The 25,424-nt window shown below is 39.4% G+C and overlaps 1 pseudogene; it reads right to left on the reverse strand.

Annotated features, from left to right (window-relative positions):
* Nucleotides 1-4,466: 4,466 nt before the first annotated feature.
* On the reverse strand, nt 4,467-25,424 carry LOC138168343 (WASH complex subunit 3-like; annotated as a pseudogene).

Here is a 25,424-nt window from a genome sequence, read left to right on the forward strand (position 1 = left end):
CCTTGGCTGTGTGTTCCCTATGTCTAGGCCTCACTACCATAGTTCATGTTCATTCTTCCTCCCAGAGACTCTGTGTATTTGTGGGAGAGTACACTCCAAGTTTTGGGGGGAAAATGCTTTGTACCTACTATTCTTGCTATTAGATTTCAGTAAAAGCCTTTCCTTAAAAAAAAAAAAAGTCTACTAACTTATTGTAAAATGGAAACACTTTCTTTTCCACCTACAATGAAGCTCTATTAAAGAGAAAATACTGAAGAAGCAAAAAATGTCTAGAATCTTATGACTCTAAGTAATGGGGTTATTGGTTAAAAAAAATTTAATTTTAATCATCTGCTCAGGATCATATTCACTGTATTCATTCCATAGTAATCATGTTACCAGAACAAGTTTCAGTTCCTTAAGTTCCCACAGTTTCATACTGCCCAGCGTAGAGTCATGTCAAGGGTGGGATTGAAATGAATATTGGAAATGCCGATGAGTAATTAAATGAACTTCTGGATATTATGAAACTATGTAGAGATATGAATTAGGAAGGAACTGAAAAGAAGAAACATTTGCCTGGTTGATGAAACTGCTGGGAAATGTACAAGAGGTTTAGAATTCAAATAGCTAGGGTTTTTATATAGGGGGGTCACAAAGTTGAAAAAAGAAAAGGAAGGGGGAGAAGAAAGAAAATGTTGGGAAAAGAAAAAAGATGGAAGGTAATAAGAGAAAGGGCAGCAGAACATATTCCAGTATTGACAACTTTGGGCTTGTGTGGAGATAGAATGCCAGACAAAACAAGAAGTTAACATAAGTCCTGCCTAATGTAAGTCATGTGGTGACCCTAGATTGGGGGGAACTGCATTGATTGCAGCATAGAAAAAAATAGAGGGGCAGCTAGGTGGCACAGTGAATAGAGTACCAGCCCTGGAGTCAGGAGGATCTGAGTTCAAACTCGGCCTCAGACATTTAACACTTACTAGACGTGTGACCTTGGGCAAGTCACTTAACCCCAATTGCCCTGCCTTCCCCCCCTCTAAAAAAAAAAAGAAAAGAAAAAATAGAGAACAATTCATCCTTCTTTCCTAACAATTTAGGTACATTATCTAGCCACAGACTAAACCTTACTGATCCCTCAGTTCTTCCACCTATTTTATAAAGAACTCCAGCCATGCTTCACCTCATTCTCAGCTGGACTCTCTAGATTCCATCTCCTCTTCATCTGCCACATTACCACTGTCACCACCACCCACTTTGACAGTATAAACTCCATGAGGGGAAAGGCTGTCTTGCTTGATTGTATTTGTATCTCATACTTAGCACAGTGCTGATATCTTGTAAGCACTTAATATGTGCTTTATTACATCTCAACCTATCTACCTATCTTCCTACCCACATGTTAAATGGTGATGTTACAAATTATTGGAGATATTAGGGATAATGACCAATGATTGTTATTTAAATTGTTTTACAAATAGCTTTTATTTGTACTTAATAGTACCAGCCCTATGGCCAGAGATGCAGCAGATATCCTTTTTTAAGCACGAAAAAATAAAAATCAAACTTTCCTTTCCTTTTGTCAAAATGTCATTTGAGGGAAAGTACCTGAAGAAACAGCTATTCAAATAACTAAAAGTAATTACTGACCAAAGTAGCTCTGGATTTTCCATCTTCCTAAATGACAATGTAAAACATTAACACACAATTTATGAAAGCAGAAGTTTCATAATGAGAAGTGAAAATGTCCTTTCTCACCATTCACTGATAATGGAGAACCCAGAATACCACAGTCCAAGGGACAAGCATTTGCTTAGAAGAAAGTTTGGTAGAATGTTTTTAAAAAGCATTTATGTGAAGGTCTAAAATCCAACAAGATTACTGTAAGAATGGGGCGACCTTTCTGGGTCTCAATTTCTCCAACTGTTAAATGAGGAATTTGAAATGGATGCTCTCTAAGGTTTCTTCTCAGTCTGTGATCCCATGACTAACTAAACCTTTGACATTTCCTCATACATACCAGGTTCAGGCCTCAGCACAGCCATCATATTCCAGATGTATACTCCCTCATCCAGCACTTTCATACTTAGCTCCCTAACACAGAGTTCGAAATTGCTACACTTCTCAGTTTCATCATCCTGGAACTGTGGGTACCACCGAATTTCTGTTATGAGACCCCTTTTTTTCTATCTCCATACTCCCTTTATTGGTGACTTCATCGGTTCTAATGGTTTTAATTATCTCTATGAAGATGATTCACATACATATGTGGGATGATATAGATTTATAGATACACACATACATACACACACACACATATATATACTCCCCCCGCCCCCACACACATCCCCACCCCAACCCCCTTGGCAATCTGTTGCCAAAGTCTATCAATTTTACCTTTATAACATCTCTAATATATATCCCTTTTTCTCCTCTGACACTACTACCACCCTCATCACTTCACAACTGAATTATTGCAATGGCATCCTGATTGTGCTGCCTGCCACAGGCCCCTCCCCACTCCAGCCTTCCATTCACAGGTCTCACCATGTCATCCCCTACTCAATAAACTCCAGGGCTTTCCTATAACATCCAGGATCAAATGGTAAATCTTTGGCTTGACTTTCAAAGCCCTTTATAACCTGGTCTTCCCTATATTTTCAGTCTTCTTGCACCTTATTCCTACACACACAAACACACACTCACTTTCATTCTTTCTCTCCCTCCTCCTCCCCTCCCCTCCCCTCCCCTTCCCTCTCCCTCTGAAACAATGCCCCTGGTTTCTTTGCTGTTTTTTTAACTAGACGCTCCGTTTCCAGATTCTGGGCATTTTAACTGATGTCCCCCTATCTGGAATGCTCTTCCTTTTCATTTCTGCCTCCTAGCTTCACCTTTTACAGGAAGTCTTTCCCAATCTCTCTGTTGATTATTTCCAGTTTGTCCCATATATAGCTTGCTTGTATATAGTTGTTTAATTTTATTATGCCCAATAGACTGACCTCCTTGTGAGCAGGGGCTGTATTTTACATTTCTTTGTATCCCTAGAGTTTAACAGAAATTTAATGTGTGCTGCTTGACCTCCTGACTAACTTACTATCTTTCTTTTTCCCTGTAACTTGAGGCAAATTCAGCTGGGAAGAAAGGTTGGGAAAGGCTGGACTGCTACTCAGTTGCAGGAAGTAGAGACTCCAGGGTGCCACTGCTAGAGAAACTGCCTGGGAAGGAAACAGAAAGAGTCTGGGCTAAAGAAAGTTCACATGGAGTACAAGAAAACCTTAGGATCCCACCCTTAGCTTGCATGTTTCGACCTTCCCACTGATATCTGGGAAAAATCACAGTGGTGGGGAAAGGTTACCAAGGTAATGAGGAAATATTGGGGATACTCCAGGACTAGACAAGCGGTCAGAGGTAGTTGTGGTGTACAGGGTCCACTATAGGTAGGAAATGTGTTCCTCTAGATGTAGCAAAGCTCCCATTTCCCTACCGTCCTTACAACTCTGCCAGTCAATACAAGTTAGTGAGGTTGCTCCAAAGTAAAGCCTGGTCCAATAAAGTGGGGTATAGCATGACCTCAATGGTATGTGACCAATGAGATGATAGGTTACATCCCATCATCCTTTCAATAGCTAATAGTGGAGCTTGTCTCCAATATAACCATACCTACCCTTCACTCATTATCACTCAACACTCCCCACACGATACCCAACATTGTACATGTTCCCAACCCATCCACATTCTATGACAAGCATCACGTTTCAGGACATAATCTCAATTTGGCTGCTTTCAGGAGCAGCCAACAAAAACAAGAAAATTCCACCCACCAACACTGATCTCTGGTCTCCTAGGTTGCCTCAAGGTTTCCATAAACCTGCCCCTGGGCAGGCTTTGAGTTCTGAGGTAATGACCAGTACATAAGATCTTCCCCCCATTTTTTTATTTTTTGATTTTGTTACATATGAGAGTCTCACAGGAAAAGCCAGCATGAATGAGTGGAGATATTCCTTACAAAGCTACTCATGTCATCTTTTCCCCAGAATCCTCCACATTTCTGAACTTCCTTCTTTCTACAAAAGGCACCATCATCCTTGAAGTTACTCATGTTTACAACCCTGGTGTCAATCTCAACTTCTCACTTTCACTCACCCACACATCCAAAAGCAAGGCTTGTCACTTCTATCTCACTAACATCTCTCTAATCTGTCCCCTCCGCTTCTCTTTATTTATGTGACCACTTGAGATTAGTTCAGGCCCTCACCGCTTTTTTTTCCCGTTATTAATTCCTTTATGAGTTAGACAAAATTCAAGTTAGTCATTATAGAAAACTTTCACAAATTGAGATAATTCCTAGATAATGTTTTTCAACTTGTGATTAGAAGCCATTATGAAACGCTGAAAAATCTTAGGCTTAGTAAATGTTTTGGAAGAGACGTGATCTCTGAAAGTTGTCACCCTCCAAAACAAAAGAAATGAATTTCACCTCAGGTCTAATGCATATAAGCTGCCAAAACATCCCTCCTTCTGTGCATGTATAGATTATAAAGATACATGAATTCTATATGGTCAACGTGGAGCTCAGTCACTAAAAGAAGATTCCCTATCTGAACTCTCTTTGGCATCTGATTCACCTTCCCCATCAGGCACTGGGGCATCTGACCTCTCAAGAAGATCTGGGTCTAGTCCTTCAGATATCTTTTTTTTTTCCTGGAGGGCAATTGGGGTTAAGTGACTTGCCCAAGGTCACACAGCTAGTTTTTGTGTTAAGTATCTGAGGCCGGATTTGAACTCAGGTCCTCCTAACTCCAGGGCCAGTGCTCTATTCACTGCGCTACCTAGCCACCCCTCTTCAGATATCATTTTGTTTCTTATTGCCATCACAGGAACACCCACTTGAACCATTTTGAGATATCTGGCATATCTTGGATCCTTGGCTATAGTTATGTTTTGTGGCTGCTTCACATTTCTGTGGTTCAGTGTCTTGTATACTCTTCTGCTCAGATTGAGGAGACAGATTGAGGTTGACCTGTGGGGGCTTCAGGACCATTTGTAACACCATTAACATTTGCAGTGGATATTTCAAATTTAACATCTTCTAGACAGGGAATAGATGATAGCTTTGCATCCAAAATATTAAGAGTTGTTTCTTTGTTGGATCCAAAGAGAAAGAGCTGACAGTTTCTCTTCACAAACTGTAGAAAACTGGTTGAGAAACTGTACAGTATGTACCACAAACTGGTTGCAACAGTCCTTTTCTGTTGAATTGCTGGTACCTTGGTCAGGTCTATGCTCGACCCCATCAGAGGCAGCCAGTCCTCACCTGCGGCCCTAGCAAGCGGGCCCCACGCTCCCTGTTTTCCCAGCCCAAACTCCAGAGCGGCTCCCGACTGGCCCCCCAAGGCCCTCCCCCCTCCCCCCTTCCCCCCACAAGTGGACGTGCTCTCACCACTTCTTGTCTAAACTATTGCAGTTACCTCCCAGAGACTGTCTCAAGTCTCTCCTCACTCCAAACTGTCATCTGCACACCTACTAAAGTTATCCTCCTGAAGTTCAGGTCTGAGCATATCACTTGCCTACTCAATAAACTGCAGTCATTCTCTGTGGCCTTTAAGATCAAATATAAAACCTCTATTGGGCATTTAAAGCCTTTCATAACCCAACCTATCCTTCCAACCTTATTACACATTCCTCCCCTTCCTACACTCTCTAGTCTAGCCAAACTAGCCTTCTGTTAGCACTCATAAAATAGCCAAAACTGAAAAGAAATTAAGGCATGATGTCCCCCATTAAGCAGAATCACATAAAGAAAATGGAATGGATTTATATTCAAAACTCTCTGCTAAACTGAAAACAGAGACTATTAATTTTGGTTTGTTTTGCATCATTTATTATGAATACATACAGAGAAGTATTTGTCCTGCTATAAAAACATTATGTTTACTTACTGTTGTGACCTGATATTTAAAGACTTAAATTCAAATTTCACCTCAAACACTTACTAGCTCTGTGCCCTTGGCCAAATTACTTAACCACTGTCTGTCTCAGTTTCCTCAGCTATAAAATGGGGATAATAATAGCAACCATTTTCTAAGATTGTTTTGAAGATAAAATGAGATGTTTGTAAAGCACTTTGAAAACCTTAAAGTACCATATAAATGTTAACTGTTATTATTGTTACTATATTTAGAATCTCTCAATTTAAAAGTCACTTTATAAAGGAATTTATCTGATTAACTAGCTCCATTGATCTAATTATTTAAATTAATTAATTAAAAAGAAACTTATTACTAGTGTTCCCTGTTCCCAGAATATATACATTTTTTCAAAAATAATAAAGCACATTCAATCAAATTGCTCCCACAAAAATATTAGAATATCTATTAAAGCAAAAAAACTTTAGCTTATTAATAAAGTTTAAATTATTTTAAAACATTATTTCACCTTTATCTCACCAGTAAGTCACTCAGTAAGTCATTAGACCCCATTAGATTATGAGTTTCTTGAAAGCAGGGACTATCTTTAGACTTTCTTTTCATCCCCAGAACTTAATGAAGTACCTGGAACATAGTAGGTACTTAATAAATGTTTATAATCTATTGATTGATTGTTTTATAATGTACAGGACAATATTAATATAGTATGTGTACATGTGAGAATATGCCCAAACTGGAAGGGTGTGCTAAAAATTGCTTTGTAGGCTGAGTAAGTGCATCAGGGACAAGCATGCAGGCCAAACCATGAGTACCACAAGCACCTTGCTTTCAAAAACTGACCAGCCCCAGAGCTATTTCCTGACTCCACCAGTTCCAAGACGAGAAACAAATAGAGGCCTTAAGAAAAACCCATTTTCTCCAGACACAAACAAGATGTTTACTGCTACAATGAGTGGTGGCCATTCTTTTCTAAGATTCATTACTATAATTTCCAAAAAGGAGAACTTCTAGTAGGGAGAATGAAATCATAGAAAGTTTGTAAATAGTTTAATTTTTTTTGTTCAATTCTCCTTTTCCATTTGTTTGTTGGTACAAAGGAGTGCATGTTCTCTTTGGGCAGAAAAAAAAGGAACATTCTTCCCTCTAACCCCCCCCCCCCCACCATCTTCTATCTTTCAGCTGGAGACCTACACAAGGCTATGGAAAGTGTCAAAGCAAATGGTAGGAGGCTTGCTCTACTCCTGATTAAAAAAAAAGTTATCTGGTTTCTATGCACCTAGCACAGTATGACAGTGGAATAGCCATCTACAAAGCCATTCCATACCTACATAGGGCAAGAAAATATTAGTTCTCCCTAAATCTATAAGCACACACATTTCTTTCTATAGATTTGCCTGACTAGCAAAAGTGATCTATGTGTTGTAGAATGGGAATATCACACTGAAAATATTTTATTTATCCCACCAATTTGAATTTACCCCCATTTATTTTCCAGTTCTGTGTGCACATATACTTGTGACCATAAACGCACACACCTTAGTCATCTTCAACTACATTCATTTAGCAAAGTCAATACCATTGTTTTTGTTTTTTCTAGATGGGAAAAACTTTGAATATTTTTTTTTCCTTTTGGAGGGCAGTTGGGGTTAAGTAACTTGCCCAAGGTTACATGGCTAGTTTTTTTTTTTTTTTTGGTATGGGTATGGTAAGTGTCTGAGGCTGGAACCAAACTCAGGTCCTCCTGACTCTTTACTCACTGCACCACTTAGCTGCCCCAACTTTTGAATATTATAAGATAAGAAAGCATCAAAACAGGGAGAGGTTGGGGATTCTATAGATGCTTGGGCTGCTTAGAAGCAGGGTTTCTGAAGAGTCTAGAAGAATGGGATCAAGGACACAGGTATAGGGGTTAGCTGTAGATAAAAAAGGGATTTCTTCCCCTAATACCGTGTTTCCCCGATAATAAGACCTATCCCGAAAATAAGCCCTCCCCTTACTGTGTAAGATTCCTCTAAAATAAGCCCTCCCCCGAAAATAAGCCCTATTGAGATTGCTGCTGTAGTGAAGGTGATCCCCTGAGCTACACACTACATTACGGTACCCTCTGTATGCACCGTCCCCGTCCCCCCCCCCCCCATGAAACACACGCCGTGCTCCGAGCTGCATCCAATCAGAGCTGCAGCAGTGAGCGTGTCATCCTGTTCTTTATTGAATTCATTATTGAATAAAGGTACATTTTTTGTTCACATTTACCTGTTTATTAAAATTGCTGTCAATGTTCATTAAAATAAGCCCTCCCCTGAAAATAAGCCCTCTGGTGTTTTTCTGTCCAAAAATATAATAAGACAGTGTCTTATTATCGGGGAAACACGGTATTAGAGGAAAGGAGGCCAGTTCAATCATGACAATCACCCCACACTCCTCCCCCTCTTCTAGCTACTTTAGATTCAAGGTATACTTTGGCTCAACATCATCTCAAAACAATACCTTGTGAGCCCTTTAGTAGTGTTCTTTACCAGATCAGTCATAAGATACATTATTCCCAAAGATATTTAATTAGGCAGCAAAACAAAATAAATGATAAGGAAGATCTCTCCTCCCACACTCACATAAGGTATTTTCTCCCACAGGTTACTGCACTAATGATAGGAGAGGATAAAGGTATGGGGAAACATATATGGCCAAGGAGCACATTTGGAAGAGGGAAGACATATAAGGAAAACATGTGGTCAAGGAATTCACACGCCTAGGGCAATGTCCCTGCAGGAATACTTCTCTACCTGTGATACTGCTAAGGCTATATGCCAGTCTGATGATATCACCAAGCTAAGGAGTATGGGATGCTTGTATTTATTGTTAGGCTATTTTCCCTACTGCAGTGCTCAATCTGTGTGAGTCTTCTGACATTTTCTGTAGACATACACTAGTCTTTTACTTCAGTATGCAGCTTCTTCTTCATAGGAGAAGGTATCTATCAGTTCTTTTAAATCAGAGCTGTTTTTAGCTCTTTTGTGATTCCCACCAGTCATCCAGAGAAGCACTTGTGCATCAAGTCTGTCTTTGTAACTTCTTTGTTATTGCCTAAATTGCCTAAAACTCAAATCGCTATTTGAGTCGAAGTGATAAAATTCTTTTTAACTTGTTTCAACCTCCAACATATCCCTTGAAATTGATGAAAATCTTCATATTACAATGCTTCATATTGCAATAGTTAAAGGGCTTATGTGAGACTGGCAACTTTTGTCTTACTTTTCTGTCAGCCACAAAATCACTGCCCTTTCTATAAATGTAAATACAGATATGTTAAGATGAAAAGGAAGGTGTGTGAAGGAGCTAGTAGTAAGTACCTTAAATCTTCTCATAGAGTCAGTGGAGACACCAGTAGTTTAAAATGGGAATGGGGTTGAATTGGGAGCATGAAGATAGAAGGTTCACCATTGTGGGAAGTACATTGGAAAAATCGGCAACATTCAGAATCTGGTTGAAATTAAATATTACGATTTTTCTATTGATCCGATAGGGCACAGTTCTTAAGTTTCCTGTAGCATAAAAATGGAGAAGTCAGGCCTTCAGATTTATCTTGCACCAGGAATACGGTGTGATAAGATGACAGAGTCCAGGGTGATGATGAGGGCAACAATAACATACTTACCATTAATTGAGAGCAGAAAAGCAGTCTAAGATAGCCAGGAAGGTCTAATGAAGGAGAACAATTTGCATATTAGAAGGTTCTAAGTACTGGGAAGAATAGCTTGGTGGTTAAGATGATAACATAAAAAGTCCTAGCCAGACCAGCTCCCTTGATAATACAGAAAGAACTGAAAAAGGGCACCAGAAAACAAACAAACAAACCCATTATTAATGAATGCCAAAGGAAAATAATAGTAACCTCCTCCATGTAGTCCAGGACTATACAGTCAAAAAATCTATGGGAACTCTAAATAGGGACATGTAAGAGGGAGTAAGAATCAATCTGATCTCTAGAAAATGGACTATAAGCCAATGAGATCTCAGATCTGACCTGTCAGAGCTGCAGGAGGGGCTAGAGCCTGCCCCTGGAAAGTCACTGTGAAGGAAGATGGGGATTTGGGCATTACTCCTTGGGACCTTCCAGGGGCACCTTAAGCCAGAGCTCCTATCAGAACCATAACAGGAGATAAGTCCAGCTCCAGGTGGATGGTTGCCCAGGCAGCCTGAACCAGGAATCTTCTAGGAGTTCTGAGACCAGTACAATCTCTAAACATCTGTTTTGGGCTTATGAGGTATACATCAGGGGACAGAACACCCAGATAGTGATCTTGCAGGGTGAAGGGAAATAGGATGGGATCAAGGTCAGTATGTATTTTGGTCATCAGAAGACAGAGGCAGAAGCCAAGGATTGAAGCAGATGGTGAAGCCTGCTCTAAGCCATCCCATTCAGAACTGTGGCAGGGCAGTAACAGCAGCATCCAGATTGCTGGACAGAATAAGGCAGGGCCTGCCTACCCCATCCAAGAGTATAAGAGGCAGGAGGCAAGAGACAAAGGAAGAGGGTGGGGGAAAGGGAATGGAGGGAACTTTGGCCTTGGAATAAAGCCCCAATGGAGAGGGCCTGGTTATATGAGCAAACAGAAGAAAACTTTCAACTACAGTGCTCCTTCTTCATCTCCATTTACTGTCTTCCTTCATGTCCCAACTAAAATCCCGCCTTCTATAGGAAGCTATGATTTAGGAAAAGACCCTTCTACTAATGAGGGAAGTCAACAATGCAGCTGAAAACCAGCAGATGGCAACAGAGAGCAGGTCATTGCCCAAGACAGCAACAACCTGCACATCAACCTAGACACCCCCCACCACCCCTGATCCTCAGCATAGAACTAAAGCTCAGTGGAGAGCACCGTTTACAACTCAGTAACTTCAAAAGAGATGACAAAAGGCTTTGTAGATGACTGAGAAACAGCATCAGGAGTCAAAGCCTGCCTTAGGAGAATGAATTGTCCTCAATGTGCATGTTCACTGGCCTCTTATGTTCTCTGGCCTTGTGTGTATTTTACATATGTGCCCTGTTCCCTGGCCACACATGTTCCATACGTGCCTAGAAGCAAACAGGGGGACATAACAGAGCACTGAGCTTGGAGCTGGGAAGATCTGAGTTCAAATTCTGCCTCAGACAGATATATCTCTTTCATCTAACCCTTTAGTTCAGGTTCCCAATGCCTCTTCTCTAGATTTTTGCAGTGGTCTCCTAATTGTTCTCTCTGCTTCAAGAGTGCTTCCATTCAAGTCCATCACACCTCCTGCTACCTTTGTTGCCCTTTTTTTAGGTGAGATCTGATCATGTCACTCCCAAACTCAAAGAAATCCAGGGGGCCCTTATCATCTCTAAAATTAAGTATAAACTCTTCCACTTAGCTGTCAAATCCCTTCCAGCCTATCTTTCCAGGCTCATTGGGTAGTACTTCTACCCTGAATAATCTGTGACCAGCCAAACTGGCCTTCTCTCTGTCTTCCCACACTCCCATCTCTGGGCACTGCCTGCCCTCCATTCCTAGACTGGACTCCTCCCCTCCACCTCATAGAATCCCTCTCTTCAAGTACTGCTTTCTATTTGAAGCCTTTCCTGGTCCCCTCAGCTGCCAGCATTTATTCTCTTTGTTTTATACAATTGTTTATTTACATAACACAAAGATATGGGGATCATCATGGAGGCCTCAGCGAAACTTCTGCTCTGCCTCACCCTTACCCCCTCCTAAACTTATTTAGGAATGACAGTATTATTACAGTAATTAGCAGGAACTGCTCACCATTTATGCCTAATTGCCATGCATCACATCACACAAACAAATGCACATTTCTTTAAATGTGTCATATTGATATTATCATTCTTCCTTTTTTTCTTTTTACAACAATAAGCTCTGTTCAGGCATGTTTATTCATTATAGTTGGTTACTCATAGCTTGGCCACCTACTCACAATTTAGAAAAAAAAAGTTAGTAATATTTTTGCATATCCCGTCATCAATCAACCTTAATAGTTATTTGACTCATTCTACTTCTCCTTAGAATGGTTGAAATCTAGGAGGGACATCAGAGTCAGTCCAGAGTTAGAGACAGCCTTTGCAGGGCAGACTCAGGTAGCCTGGACAGGCCCTAGTTCTAATCTGGAATTGCCCTAAGCAGTCTGTGGTCAAGTTCATCTATTAAAAGGAATGGACCAAAAAAAAAAAAAATATATATATATACAAGCAGGAAGCAGAATTCTATTTGATGTGGTCTGGTTTCTATTTACATTCAAGTGCTTCTTCTTGCATGCATCAGTGCTATTTTATCATCATAATCTGTTCACAGTAGGTAGTACCATCCTAGACACAGGTAGGAGAACTTGAGGCCAATGGGTAGAAGAATATCCCCTACTCAATATCCAAAGTTTAGAGAATTCACCCTTATATTTTGAGTTTAGTAGGAAGAAGAAAAGTCTGAGGAACAATGTCCCTTTAGCATATCCCTAGAGTTCCAACTCAGTATCTAATCTAAAAGCTATCATAGCCCACAAGAAACATTCAGAAGTTATCTGTGCTTCATCTGAAGTGGTTGAGTGGTAGAGGGAGAGCCCCTCCATCATTTATTCCCAAGGGGTGGTTATTGTAATGCCAAGCAAAGGCAACTTCCCAAGGTTCAAAAATACCAGCATAGGTGCTCTCCATTTTATTCAGTAACAAATTAAAAACAGACAGAATCAAAATATAGCATAATTCAAAATACAGCATTTACCAAGTGTGATTTAATCAAGTACTACCCCACCCCTGAACATTACATTCATTTAATCAATCACAAAGTCCCTCTTCTAAATACTACTCCACCCCTAGGCTGTATATTCATTTAGTCCATCACAAAGCCCCTGTTCTCAAATGGAGATTAGTTTCCAATCATAAGTAAAGTACATTCATTTGTTCAATCACAGAGCATAAAAAGGTCAAAAGTTCCCCACCCCTGGATCACAATTGAATCTACCCCAGAGTTACAACAAGCTTAAGCACAGCATTTAATACCCAAATGTAGGTCTTTTCTTCATCTTGAAACATGGCAAGTTCTCAGCAATCTTTGTTCCTGGAGAGACAAAGCTTAGCAAGGCCACAAGATACATTGCCAGTGTCTTCATTAATTCATTCTCTGTCTGCAGAACAGTCCTAGGACCCCTGAAAACATTAGCAAAACCCCCTTCCAGGATTTCTGTAAACATACAACAAGAAAATCCTTCTTCAGGGCTTCTGAACCAACAGCAAGTTTCCGGGTCCTCTGCAACAACAGGACTGTCCTTCACCAGTGGACAGAATTCACTCTCTGTCTGCAGAACAGTCTCAGGAGCTCTGAACCAACAGCAAGGTTCTAGATCCTCTGCAACAACAGAACTGTCTTTCACCAGTGGACAAATCTGGCAAAACAACATCAAAACAGACAGACAAAGTACAGCATAATAGCCATGTCTCCTCAGTCCTTGGCAGCTCTGGGTAGCAGCTCTCAAAAGTCCTGGGCAATTCAAAGTGGCCCTCAGCAATCCTCTCAGTCTCTCTCTGCCTCCAAGATGCTTCTTCCTAAAAGTTCTTCTGCCTCTCTCTTTTCTTGTGTCTCTCTAAATTTACTTCATCAGCTCCTCCCAGTTCAGCACTCTCTTTTCACATCAACAAGTCCATCCCACAAGTGGGATTCACAAGCTCTGGGTTTTAACACAATCAAACCAAAAACCAAGCCAATACAGGGGGATCTTTAAATTACATTACTATTACAGTTATACAAGAAACACACAGTGTAGATGGAAGTTAACCTTCAAGGGGAAAATGCTAGCACCTGGGTAAACCAGTAATGGCCTCCTATATGAAGTGACAAGTAAACTAAGAACTTCAAAAAAGCCAGGGTATCTTTTAAAAAATATCTATTCTGATATTAGCAAACACCACAAAAAGAAAACACTTCCATAAACAAAGTGGGAAAGAAAAAGAACTATATGTGAAACTGAAAAATCTCTATTATAAACCATTTGCTTTTTGGGGAGGATATAGTAAATTTAACATATTGCTTTCAAAGCTGTCCCATTTATTTGAGTGTCCTTCTGTATTTTCTTTTATTCTATTTTGCGCATTTAAAAATCATGCTTTAGGGACGGCTAGGTGGCACAGTGAATAGAGCACCAGCCGTGGAGTCAAGAGGACCTGAGTTCAAATTCTGTCTCAGACACTTAACACTTACTAGCCCTGTGACTTTGGGCAAGTCACTTAACCCCAATTGCCCTGCCTTCCCCCCTCCAAAAAAAAAAGGCAAAAAATAAAAATAAAAATAATGCTCTAATGAACCTCTTTTCTTTCTTCTTTTTCTTGGCAACATTATTTCAGTTCCCCTCTCTTCCAAAGTCCCCTCCACCAAATAAAAAATAAAAACAAAATCCTTGTAACAAATAATCATGGTTAAGCTAACCAATCCCACACATTTACTAGGCCCAAAAATGTATACCTCCTTTTGTACCTTGAGTACCATCACCCTTCTTTCTAGACATGAATTATATTATCATCATCATCACTAGCATTTAGATAACATTTAAGGTTTACAAAGCATTTTATATATGTATACTAATTCAACATCAGTTCTCTGGAGTACTAGTTGGTCATTGTGTAGATTAGTTCTTAAGTCTTTCAAAGTTGATTTTTTTTTTTCAGTGTTGTTATATAAAGCTATTCTCTTGGTTATATTCGCTTTATACTAGCTCAAACAGGTCTTCCCAAGTTTCTCTGAAACCATCCCCTTTTGACGTTTCTTATAGCAGGATAATTTGTTCAGCCACCCCCCAAGTGGTTGATAACTTTTATTTCCAGTTCTCCGTTACATCAAAAAAGAGCTAAGTTTTTTGTATATTTTTTCCCACTTTCCTTGATCTCTATGTGGCATGAGCCTAGAAATGATAGAATGGGGTCAAAAAGTATGATCAATTTAATGACATTTTTAGCATAGTCCCAAACAGCTTTCCATAATGACTAGACCAAGTCTCAGCTCCACCAATATTGGTCCAGTACACCAATATGTCTATCTTCATGCAATCCCTCCCAGAATTGTCATTTTCCTTTTAAATCATCCTGAAGTCAGGGATTCTAATAGGTGGAGGAATTCAGAAACTCATGATCATTTCTATGAACATGTACAGAGTGAAATAAGCAGAACCAAAAAACCAATATCCACAATGACTACCACAATGTAAATGAGAAAATCATTAGAAAAGAAGTTAAATTCTGAGCAATTGAAAGACCAATGATGGTCTAGAAGAATAAGTGGTAACATATATCTCTGTGCTCTCAAAGAAAATGAGGATATTAGGTGGAAGCATGTTGTTAACATTTTCAGACCCTCTCATTGCCCGCAAATATTTTTACTTGATTGTTTTTCTTTGTTACATGAAAGGATTTGATTTAAGGTAGGAGTAGGGTATTTTCAGAAATTACTGAAATATAATAATAGAAGACATCAATAAAACTTTTTTTAAAAGCCTCAATACCCCTGAATTCTCAGAGGCAGCAAAATGTAATTATGGTTCTGTGTATGTTGAAGTAACATTGCTAGTAACCATATCACTGAATTGTAGCTGCATATAAACAATGATTTTATTTATAACTGATACAGTGGGTAGGAGAGGTCACTTTTTTTGTTTTTATAGTATTCACATCTTTTGAATGTGTTTCATAAGGGACATAATCTTATCTGTTGCTGAAGTAAAACCAATAATGACATACGTGAATTTGAAAAGGTCAAATGGATGAACTCTCTCTCTTTTCCCTGGTGGTTGAGAAAAGCTAAAAATACTGTGGGCATCCAGGTGGAAGGAAGAGGTGGCAACAGCTTACCTAATCTAAACAAGTTCACAAATAGTTTAATTTCATCATGCAACAACCAATTTCAGAAGCAACTCATCTTTGAACTCTTGAAGGTTTCCTTCAGTTCAGGCTTACCCCTTTTATTTACTGATCATCTCATCTTGGTATCAATCTAAGTTTTAAATAGGCTCCAATTCTCAGATGTGAAGATGCTTGATCATCACTTGGTTACTGCCTCCCATATCTATCTATATCTATATATTTCCCATATATCTTCCAGACCTCCTAGTAAAGATAGCTAGCAAACTTAATTCTTTCTTGGTTTCATTATTAACCTCTTCTGTCTGATCAAATCTGGTCAATTCCCTGTTTTATGTACAGTTCAAGGATATCACAAGCCAATAGATAGTCTTCCTATGTGTCTTTGCTGACCTATGAATGCAAACATTGGGCACATTTTCTAATCCTGAATCATCTGACCCATAGAGAAGTGTGCAAATTCACACAACCAATCCATAGAGGGAGTGTTCCCAGATAGTAGAAAAGAATTTCCTAGTTCATATAAACAACCACACTAAAAAAAAAAATCTGATTGAGTTCCTGAACTACAGTAACCCCTCTAAGTAAAACTGATAAAGTTAGATCAGATCACCAGCATAAGAGGCATCTCTGGCATTCCTTCTTAAAGACTAATACTAATGCCCTCCCATAGGGGTATTAGCTGAGGAATATACACTATAGTTACATGATCTCCAACACTATTCTTCTTTTGCTATTTCTTCTCTTTCTGTTTCTGTGCATCAATAGCTAATGTGTTGATTGTGATGGTTATGATGAAGTGATATGCAGCTTTCATCAGGCACAAATAAGGGTGTTTTCTTCCTGTTGGGTATTTGCATCCTGAAGCCTCAGGATGTTGTGAAGTTTGCTTTGCCAATGGTAGGTAAAAGGGACAACAGTTTGAAATGAAGGCTTTTTCAAGATAAAAGGTATCTGTACATGTTTGAAGGCAAAAGGTAAAGAGTTAATGGGTGGGAGAGATAAATTTTGATAGACTGAAAGCTCAATTCCTCATTTCCATTAATTCTTTGTCTCACGACTGCTTAAATCACTAAAAGATTAAACAATTATGACAATTAATTAGACATCCCATTGGGTTCTTACTACTCCAAGATTATACATAGAGTGAGTTTCCTAGTCATATCTAAAAAAATCTGTATAGTTTCATGGAATTTACATCTAGATGCAAATTATACAATATATCTGCCAGCAAAGGTAGAACAAAAGTATTTTACAATTCAATTTACCAAACTTTTCATTCACTAAAATCTAATCTGCTATTACAATCTTATACATAAGCTCTGGAAAGTCCTGTCAAGCTGGAAAAATATTCAATGTCAGTAAAGCAATGAATTATGTGTCTGTTGTCCTAGGATTAGCCTCATTGCATGTAGAGAATCTCATCTTCAAAAGACACATGGGATGTTGGGGATGGAATTTCTGACCTGGTATTGGTTGGACTAGATGACATCTATATTCTCCTCCAACTCTGTAGTTCTACAACACTATAAAACTCTTTTTTATAGAAATCTTCCAAGTAAGAGGGCAGGCCCCAGAGTCAGGAGGACCTGGGATCTATTCCGGCCTCAGATACTTAACACCCATACAAAAAAACTGGCCATGTAACCTTGGGCAAGTTATTTAACCCCAATTGCTTTAAAATAAATAAATATATAAAAAGCAATCTTCCATTGGTATGACTGATATACTTTTTTTTGGAGGGTGGAAGGCAGGGCAATTGGGGTTAAGTGACTTGCCCAAGGTCACACGGCTAGTAAGTGTTAAGTGTCTGAAGTCACATTTGAACTCAGGACTTCCTGACTCCAGCACTGGTGCTCTATTCACTGTGCCATCTAGCTGCCTCATACTGACATACTTTTATATGTTCCAAATAAATTAACATAATGGATAAAAATTGCAATTAAAATAATGCTTAAAACATTTAGTTTTGTTAATTTTAGAAATTATTTCTGCTTAGATCTTGTTCAGCAATTAAACTATTTTAAATGTTCATTTGACAAGTAGTTTATGGGACAGATATTATGCTTAGAATTTACATCCTTTAAGACTATTTTAAGATTTAGTAATTGGTTCTATAATATCAAGAAAGGTCCTAGCATTCAATTTTTGTCATTGTAACCCTTGGTGCCAGATATTTCACACAAAAAGAATAACTGCATTCTTTTAAAATGGTACATTTTAGAATTCCCCACCATTTTTGCTATTTTGATTCAACTGGCTCTCAAATCTTATCAATAATGTTCTTATTTCATTATTGATTCCCTCCTCAAGAAAAATCAATGTGGTGATTAAAAGGATTTTCATGATCTCCTGATTCTCATGATATGAATGTAACCAGGGTGAGGACATTGAGGCTTTGCCCTAGGGCATCAAATTTCTAAGATATTAATAGCACTTGAAGTCCTTCAGACCTTGGGAGGGGTGGGGAAGGGGAGGAGAAACAGGGTTTATAAACTAATTATCAAGTATTATTGTTGTTGGGCAGCCAGGTAGCACAGTGAGTAAGAGCACCGGCCCCAGAGTCGGGATGACCTGGGATCAAATCCGGACTCTGATACTTAGCACCAAACCCAGAAATAACTGCCCATGTAACCTTGAGCAAGTTACTTAACCCCAACTGCTTTTAAAAAAGTATAGTTGTTGTTGTTGTTGTTGTTGTTGTAACAACAATAACAAGTATAATTACTTAAAATAGGAAGCTACCAAATGGAAGGTTAGGATAATCTCCTCCTCTGCCTAGCTCTCCCAACCTCCCACATCTGTGTTTGTGCTACTGTCCTAGAGTCTCTATCTCTATATTCCCATCATGAAGTGATACCCATCCCCCCATTTTAGCTAAAGTGAGGGCCTGCTTCATCCTTCTGGCCCAGGATGCAGTGTGTGGTACTTGCCCTAAGCTCAAAAAAAGCTAGTTATAGCTCTGATCTTATATGAGTTACAGCTCATATTTTCTTGGGGATTTGGTAGCATCTTGTTTGTAGAAAAACATGCAAAGAAAATTTTCTTTTAAAAAATATATATTCAATTTGCAGCCCATCATCCATTTCTAGATCATTCATTCAGGAGAACAATAAACCATAAAGCAGAACTTTGGATTCTCAGAGTTCTCTTTGACTCTTTTCCCTCCCTCACCTCTAATAGTCAATAAGTCAACAAGTGCTATCATTTCTGCCTCCACGATTTCTCTCCTATCTATTCCCTCCTTGCTGCCACAAGTCTAACCAAGGCCACCATTACCATCGATATGGAATGGGACAGTAATGTCCTAACAGGTCTCACTTCCTCCATTCTCTTCCCCATCTTAATTTATTGTTCCCATTGCTGCCAGGCTTTGATTGGTCAAATCATCCTTTTGCTCAAAAATCCTTCAATGATTCCTTAACACATACCCAATAAAAGTCAAAACTCTTTTGCACTGAATTCAGGGTACCACTCTACTCTACCTTTCCAAATTCATCAGTATGTTCCTCTCTGTGCACTTTAAAATCTAGTCAAACTGAATTCTTCCCTGCCCCTTGCATGAACTTTACTGCATCTGTATCTTTGCCTGGAATGTCATCTCTGCTTATTGAACTCCTTTATATCCTTGAAAGCCTCATTTCAAACACTACCTCCCCTAGAAAACTTTTCTCCCATTGGTAATGGCTTTCTTCCCCTTTCACCAAGCCCTCCTCTTTCTCCCACCCCACCTCGGGTTTGTACTTCTCTGATGAACTTTTCATGTATTATTTTTTCTAGTTATGTGTATGTATCATCTCCCTAATAGACTATAAACACCATGAAGGTAGAAATTATGTCCTTTTTAAACTGTCCCTCTCCAGAACTTAAAGAATGTTTTAAATAACTATCTGTTGAATTTCTATTTTCATTTGAATCATAGAGGCCTATGTGTTACAAATGGATTTGTTTGTAAGCCAGTAATTTTTGCATCTGTAGGTAACCTCAGTTTGGCCTGGTTTTTCTTTTCCTCTGCATTTCTTTGCCATCTACAGGCCCTAAATAAAAGCAAAGAATTGAATAACCAGTCACTTAAACTAATGGCATTTACCTAGGATGGTATGATTTCTCACTATGAAAATATAATTTGGAAAGACAATGATGAACTTTAATAGGAAAAGAGACAAAGCAGGCTGAGTTCTGGGGAGTTTTTGTTTGCTGTGGAATGAGGACAGGGATGTCAGTTTCTCCCTTTGATTGGACAACTACTACCAGCAGCCTAAGTATTCATCAGGGCTTCACCTAGAAGGACACTGAAGTACCTGGGAAACAGCCCAAGTGCCAGTTGTTTCAGGAGCAGGATGGTGAGATGACTCTGTCCTCCCCTTGGTCTTTGAAAGGAGGATACTGGAGAGTGCTTTCCTAAAAATGTAATTTAAGTTGTATGTGTGAGAACCAGGAACATAAGACAGAGTAAGGGGAGTTGGAACTATAAACTTTGCAAGGAACAGCTAGGCTCAGTGACTTGGGAGTTGGAATGTTGTAGCTTTCATTTTTCTTTTTTTTTCCCCCCAAGAAATGTACTCAAACCTACATAAGAGCAAGGAATCTTTTTGTATCATAAGAAGTTGTTAAAAAGATCACTGGTAATCTCAATGGGATGATCCAAATAAATTATGGATTATTGTTAGTAATATCTCCACTCTTAGATAAAAGGCAGCCACAGCAAAACTGGTAAGAGTTGACCTTGGAGCCAGGTTCTGGCTGATTGAAGTCTTGTCTCTCACACATATCGACTACATGACCCTGAGCAAGTTACTTAAACTCCCAGCACTTTCAGCAATCTTCTAAGACTACAAAATTACAGAGAAGGTAATGAACTACATTGTTACAGGAAGTTTCCCCACCTGGGAGTTCTGTATATGGATGAAGCATCTTGAAACACTTGCTGGGGCAGTTTGAGTCTATACTGCCACCTGGTTGTTTAGCCATTTAGAGCATTCTGAGTTATATCTAGCCATACATCTTAATGCAATTAATAGATGAAACCTTGGTCCTGCCTCTGTCAAAGTAAAAGCACTATATTTCATGTAATTAATCATCTCTTATATTGCTGTGGCAATCTCAAAGCTCCTTCTTTCAGCTTTTTTTCCTCTAATTTTGGCACAAAACAGTTATTTTGATGCCATTTTAAACCCAGCACAAAAACCTAGTTCTATGAAGAAAAAAAGATTAATGCTCTTTTTCTCTCCATTTGCCTACTTTTTAAATGACCGAGTACAACAGTTTCACCTAAACACCATCCACTCTGATTTATTGCCTCCTTCCATCAGCTCCCACAGAGGTTCTTGGATAGAAATGCTATTTATCATATAACAATCAGAAATCAGCATTTTGATTGCCCACCACCTCCATGTTGTTGCCACCACTGGGGGGGAAGAAAGGTCCAAGCAAAGAGAAAGTGAGGAGAGACCCGAGAAAGTGATCTTAAAGTCAAATTGTGTTCTGCATTCCACTTTGAGAATGTAGTTATAGTCAAGTAGTGGTGATCTGATAAGCTTTGCATCAATATTAACAAAGGACAATAGCATACTAAAAGGCTCTAAATGATACTCTACAGTCAAGAGTTACTGAGTAAGGGAAAGAATTCGGAAACCAAAGAAACAATTAAAGGATAAAAGATTCTTTGTTTTGAGGTTTAGAAACCAGTCTTCCATTGGACTATGTCTTTGAGCATTAAATGTAATATTTTGGTCCATGATCTTACGTAAAACCTATAAAGGGCATTTTTTTTTAAAGCTTACATTGCCTTCATACTTCAATGAAATCTAGAAATCATGAGATTCTGATAATTCATCGGTCCCATTTGGTACTCCCGGGAATAAAGCATATGCAATTATTTCTTTGCTCTGAACCTTTTGAAGTCTGCTTTGCCTCACTTCACTGGAGGGAGCAGTATTTTAATTATACGTCATTTTCTGGTTTCTTTTCTCTTATTCCCTCCTCCTTTCTTTGCAATTATTTGTTGTCTACATCTGTTTAGACACTATTTCTATATTTATGCTGAAGAAGCCAGATACCACTGCTGGTACTACTACCAACAGCAACAACAACAAAAAAGGATCTCAAAAATCTGCATGTTTTTCTTAAGGAAAGATAACATGTGATTAAAATGAAAATGTTCACATTCTGTTTTCTATTCTCTGTTCAAATAAGCTTTCTGCAAAACATGTTTACTATGTGAATCTTCTGCCTAACCTTTGTTAGGACTGGTAAATTACTCAAGATTACTCAAAAATAGATTTAGAAATAGTTACAGAAATTGCTTCATATGCTTTTGGAATTCAGCATTTTGTACACATCAGAATTTTAAAATCAGATTCCAGCAACGTATTGAAAGTTACAATTACTAAAGCACAATGGTATACTGACATTCATATGTTATATATACATACACACACACACGTATATATAGTTTGCAGATGATTGTACACTCAGTGAAGCCTCTGAAGCTGAGATGCAACAAAATATGGATCAATTATCTGTTGCCTGTGCTAATTTTGGCCTAACAATTAACACCAAGAAAACACAGGTGCTTCATCAGCCACCACCACACCATCCATACGTGGAACCATCAGTTACAGCAAATGGAGAAGTTTTGAATACTGTGAATAAGTTCACTTACCTTGGTAGTGTACTTTCCAGGGATGTACACATTGACAATGAGGTTGACTCAACTCATTGCCAGAGCTAGCTCAGTGTGTGGGAGACTCTGAAGGAAAGTGTGGGAGAGGAGAGGTATTAGACTGACTACCAAACTGAAGGTCTACTGAGCCTTTGTGCTGACCTCATTGTTGTATGCCTGTGAAACCTGGACAGTCTACCAGTGCCATGCCAGGAATCTGAATCGCTTCCATTTGAATTGTCTTAGGAAGGTTCTGAAGATCACCTGGAAAGATAAGGTACCAGACACTGAGGATCTTACTCAACTAACCTGCAAAGCATTCACACTCTGCTTCAGAGAGCACAACTCCAACGGGTTGGCCACGATCAAATACAAAATGAATGCTTGCCAAAAAGACTATTTTATGAAGAACTCACACAGGGCAAGTGTTCACATGGTGGTCAGAAGAAGCAATATGAAGACACTCTCAAAGTTTCTCTCGAGAACTTTGGAATTAATTGTGTGACATGGGAAACACTGGCACAGGACCACTCAGTCCTGAGTGCTCACATCAGAGAAGGTGCTGTGCTCTATGAGCAAAGCAGAATTGAAACAACTCAAAGGAAATGCAGGATGTACCAGTCTAGAGAATCCACCCCAAATGTCAACATGGACTATTTGTGCCTGACTTATGGTAGAGCATTCTGAGCTCATATTGGTCTGATCAGCCACAGTAGTGCACATTGAAACTTGACTCGGGGCAGCTAGGTGGTGCAGTGTAGCAGCAAGCACCCCAGAATTCCCAGGGTGGCTGCTAGCACAGGTTCTTGGATCTGCTTTGATAAAGGAAAGCAACTCAAAATGGGTTAACAAGCTTACTTTAATCAGTCAGACATATATCGTTTACCTTGTTGAAAAGGTCAGCACCCCGAACTTCAAAGTATACAGGCAGAATTATCAAGACAGAAACAGATCAAGTAGACAGATTTCCAAACTGTCCAAACATTACATCCATACCCAGTCAACATCTGAGTTTCCACATCTGGGTTTTTCAAAGCTGGGGGGCCTGGACAACAGCTTCCCAGAATACAGATCAAATCACAGAACACTTCTCAAAGTGAGCCCCAAAACAAAGCCTCACATCCGGGCTTATATAGCCTTCTCCTGGCTCAGAGAATGTAACAACCTTATTGACCCACTGGCCAATCAAAAAGTATCTACTGAAAAACAAGCGTCCCACCCCAGGCTTCAGGTGCACTTTAACCTAGGGGCAGGGAAGATCTTCCAAATTTGCATTCCCATTACATGCAGTGAATAGAGCACTGGCCCTGGAGTCAGGAGGACCTGAGTTCAGATGTGGCCTCAGACACCTAACACAAAAACTAGCCATGTGACCTTGGGCAAGTCACTTAATCCCAATTGCCCTATCTTCCCCCTTCCAAAAAGAAAATAAAAAAAAAAGAAACTTGACTCTAGCATGGTGATGCCATTTTGGTTCTTTTTGAGAACAAAGGACAACAACTTATCTACCTATGTGTCTGAGTGAGTGAGAGAGACTGATTGATTGATTTGGAACTCAAACCACATTTTACCAGAGAAATTCTCAACTGGTACTATCATTTCATTTATGTAGATACTCCCTACAATAGTACAGACTGAAATGTATCCACTGTCTGCCTCTCCTTTGTGCCTATTGTCCATTCCCTCCCATCAGGCTCTCGCCCAATATGCTAGGGATCTTCCTTTAGGTCTCCTGACAGCTTGGTGTTATGGTGAACCTGAAATCAACCAATTAACATTTATTAAGCACCTACTAGATACCAGACACTGTGCTAAGTGCTAAGGATACAAATATAAGCAATAAGAAAGTGTCTGCCTTCAAGGAACTTACATTCTAACTGGAAACGACAACACAAAAAGGGAAAGTGAAAAGTGGAGGCAGGGAATGAAGGAACCTACACATTTTAAAGTCCAAAGATCAGGAACAAGGCTGGGAGTGGAATGAAGCCCCCTCTCTTCAGGAATGGAGGCTTCAGGAGAAACTCACCAATGAGAGAAGGGTAAAGGTAGCAGGAAGCTTGCAAAAAGATACTCGGTGGAGAGCAGTGAGCAGGGCAAGTAGGATGTTCCAGGAGAAGGAGGCACCAGGCACTGAGGGAAATTCCAAGATAAGCTGTAAAGATATGATTTTGAAGTCCAACAGGGAAGAAGGAAAAGGAAAAAGCCATCCTCTTCTTCCTCTGCTAGTCCTTGGAGGATTTTTAATCAGGTGAAGTTTGCCATTGACAACCTCTCACCTCTCTTTGTGAAGTCTCCTCTCTTCTCCAAGGAAGCCTCTTTCCAGGTTCCCTGTCCCCTCATGTTATCTTACATCTACCTCCTGCTAGGAAATTCCCTTCCCATTAGCCCCAAGGCTGACCTACTTTCACAATGGTTCTCAATCATCAACTTTCTTCCTCCTCACTCAAATCTCTAACTCCTTCAACACAGCTAATCTTAGGCAGGTGTTGGGATGAAACCCAACTGACTGAACTCATGAGATTAGAGTTGGAGGGAAGGTCATCTAGTTCAGAGATTCCCATTAAGAAGATTCCCAAAACTCTTGGAGGTTCATGAAGATCGTCTAAGGGATTTGCTCTAAAAACTCCTTAATAGCACTTTAATCGATAAGTAACTATAGAATGTTATGAATAGTACATTAAATTATGCTTGGGGCTCACAATACAATTTTTGTTAATGAAATGGGTTCAGAGAACAAAAAGCACTGGAAACTGTTCCCATCCTTTCATTTTATAGATGAAGAAATTGAGTCCTAAAAAGCTGAATTGACTTGACAAGGTCACACCCATAGGTAAGTGGCAGAGCTGTGATTCTAAAGCAAGTCTTTTATCTACAAATCTAGCACTCTGTTCACTGCAGCACACTGCCTCTCTGAAAAAAAAGGTAATCCCAACTTACCTGGTGGTGGTGGTGTTCCTTCATTCTCAAGGAAGACCAATGACAT

The sequence above is a fragment of the Petaurus breviceps genome, unplaced genomic scaffold (assembly GCF_028583685.1).
Source record: "Petaurus breviceps papuanus isolate PSGF00001 unplaced genomic scaffold, PetGlider_PUasm1.0 37, whole genome shotgun sequence".
Lineage (NCBI taxonomy): Eukaryota > Metazoa > Chordata > Mammalia > Diprotodontia > Petauridae > Petaurus > Petaurus breviceps.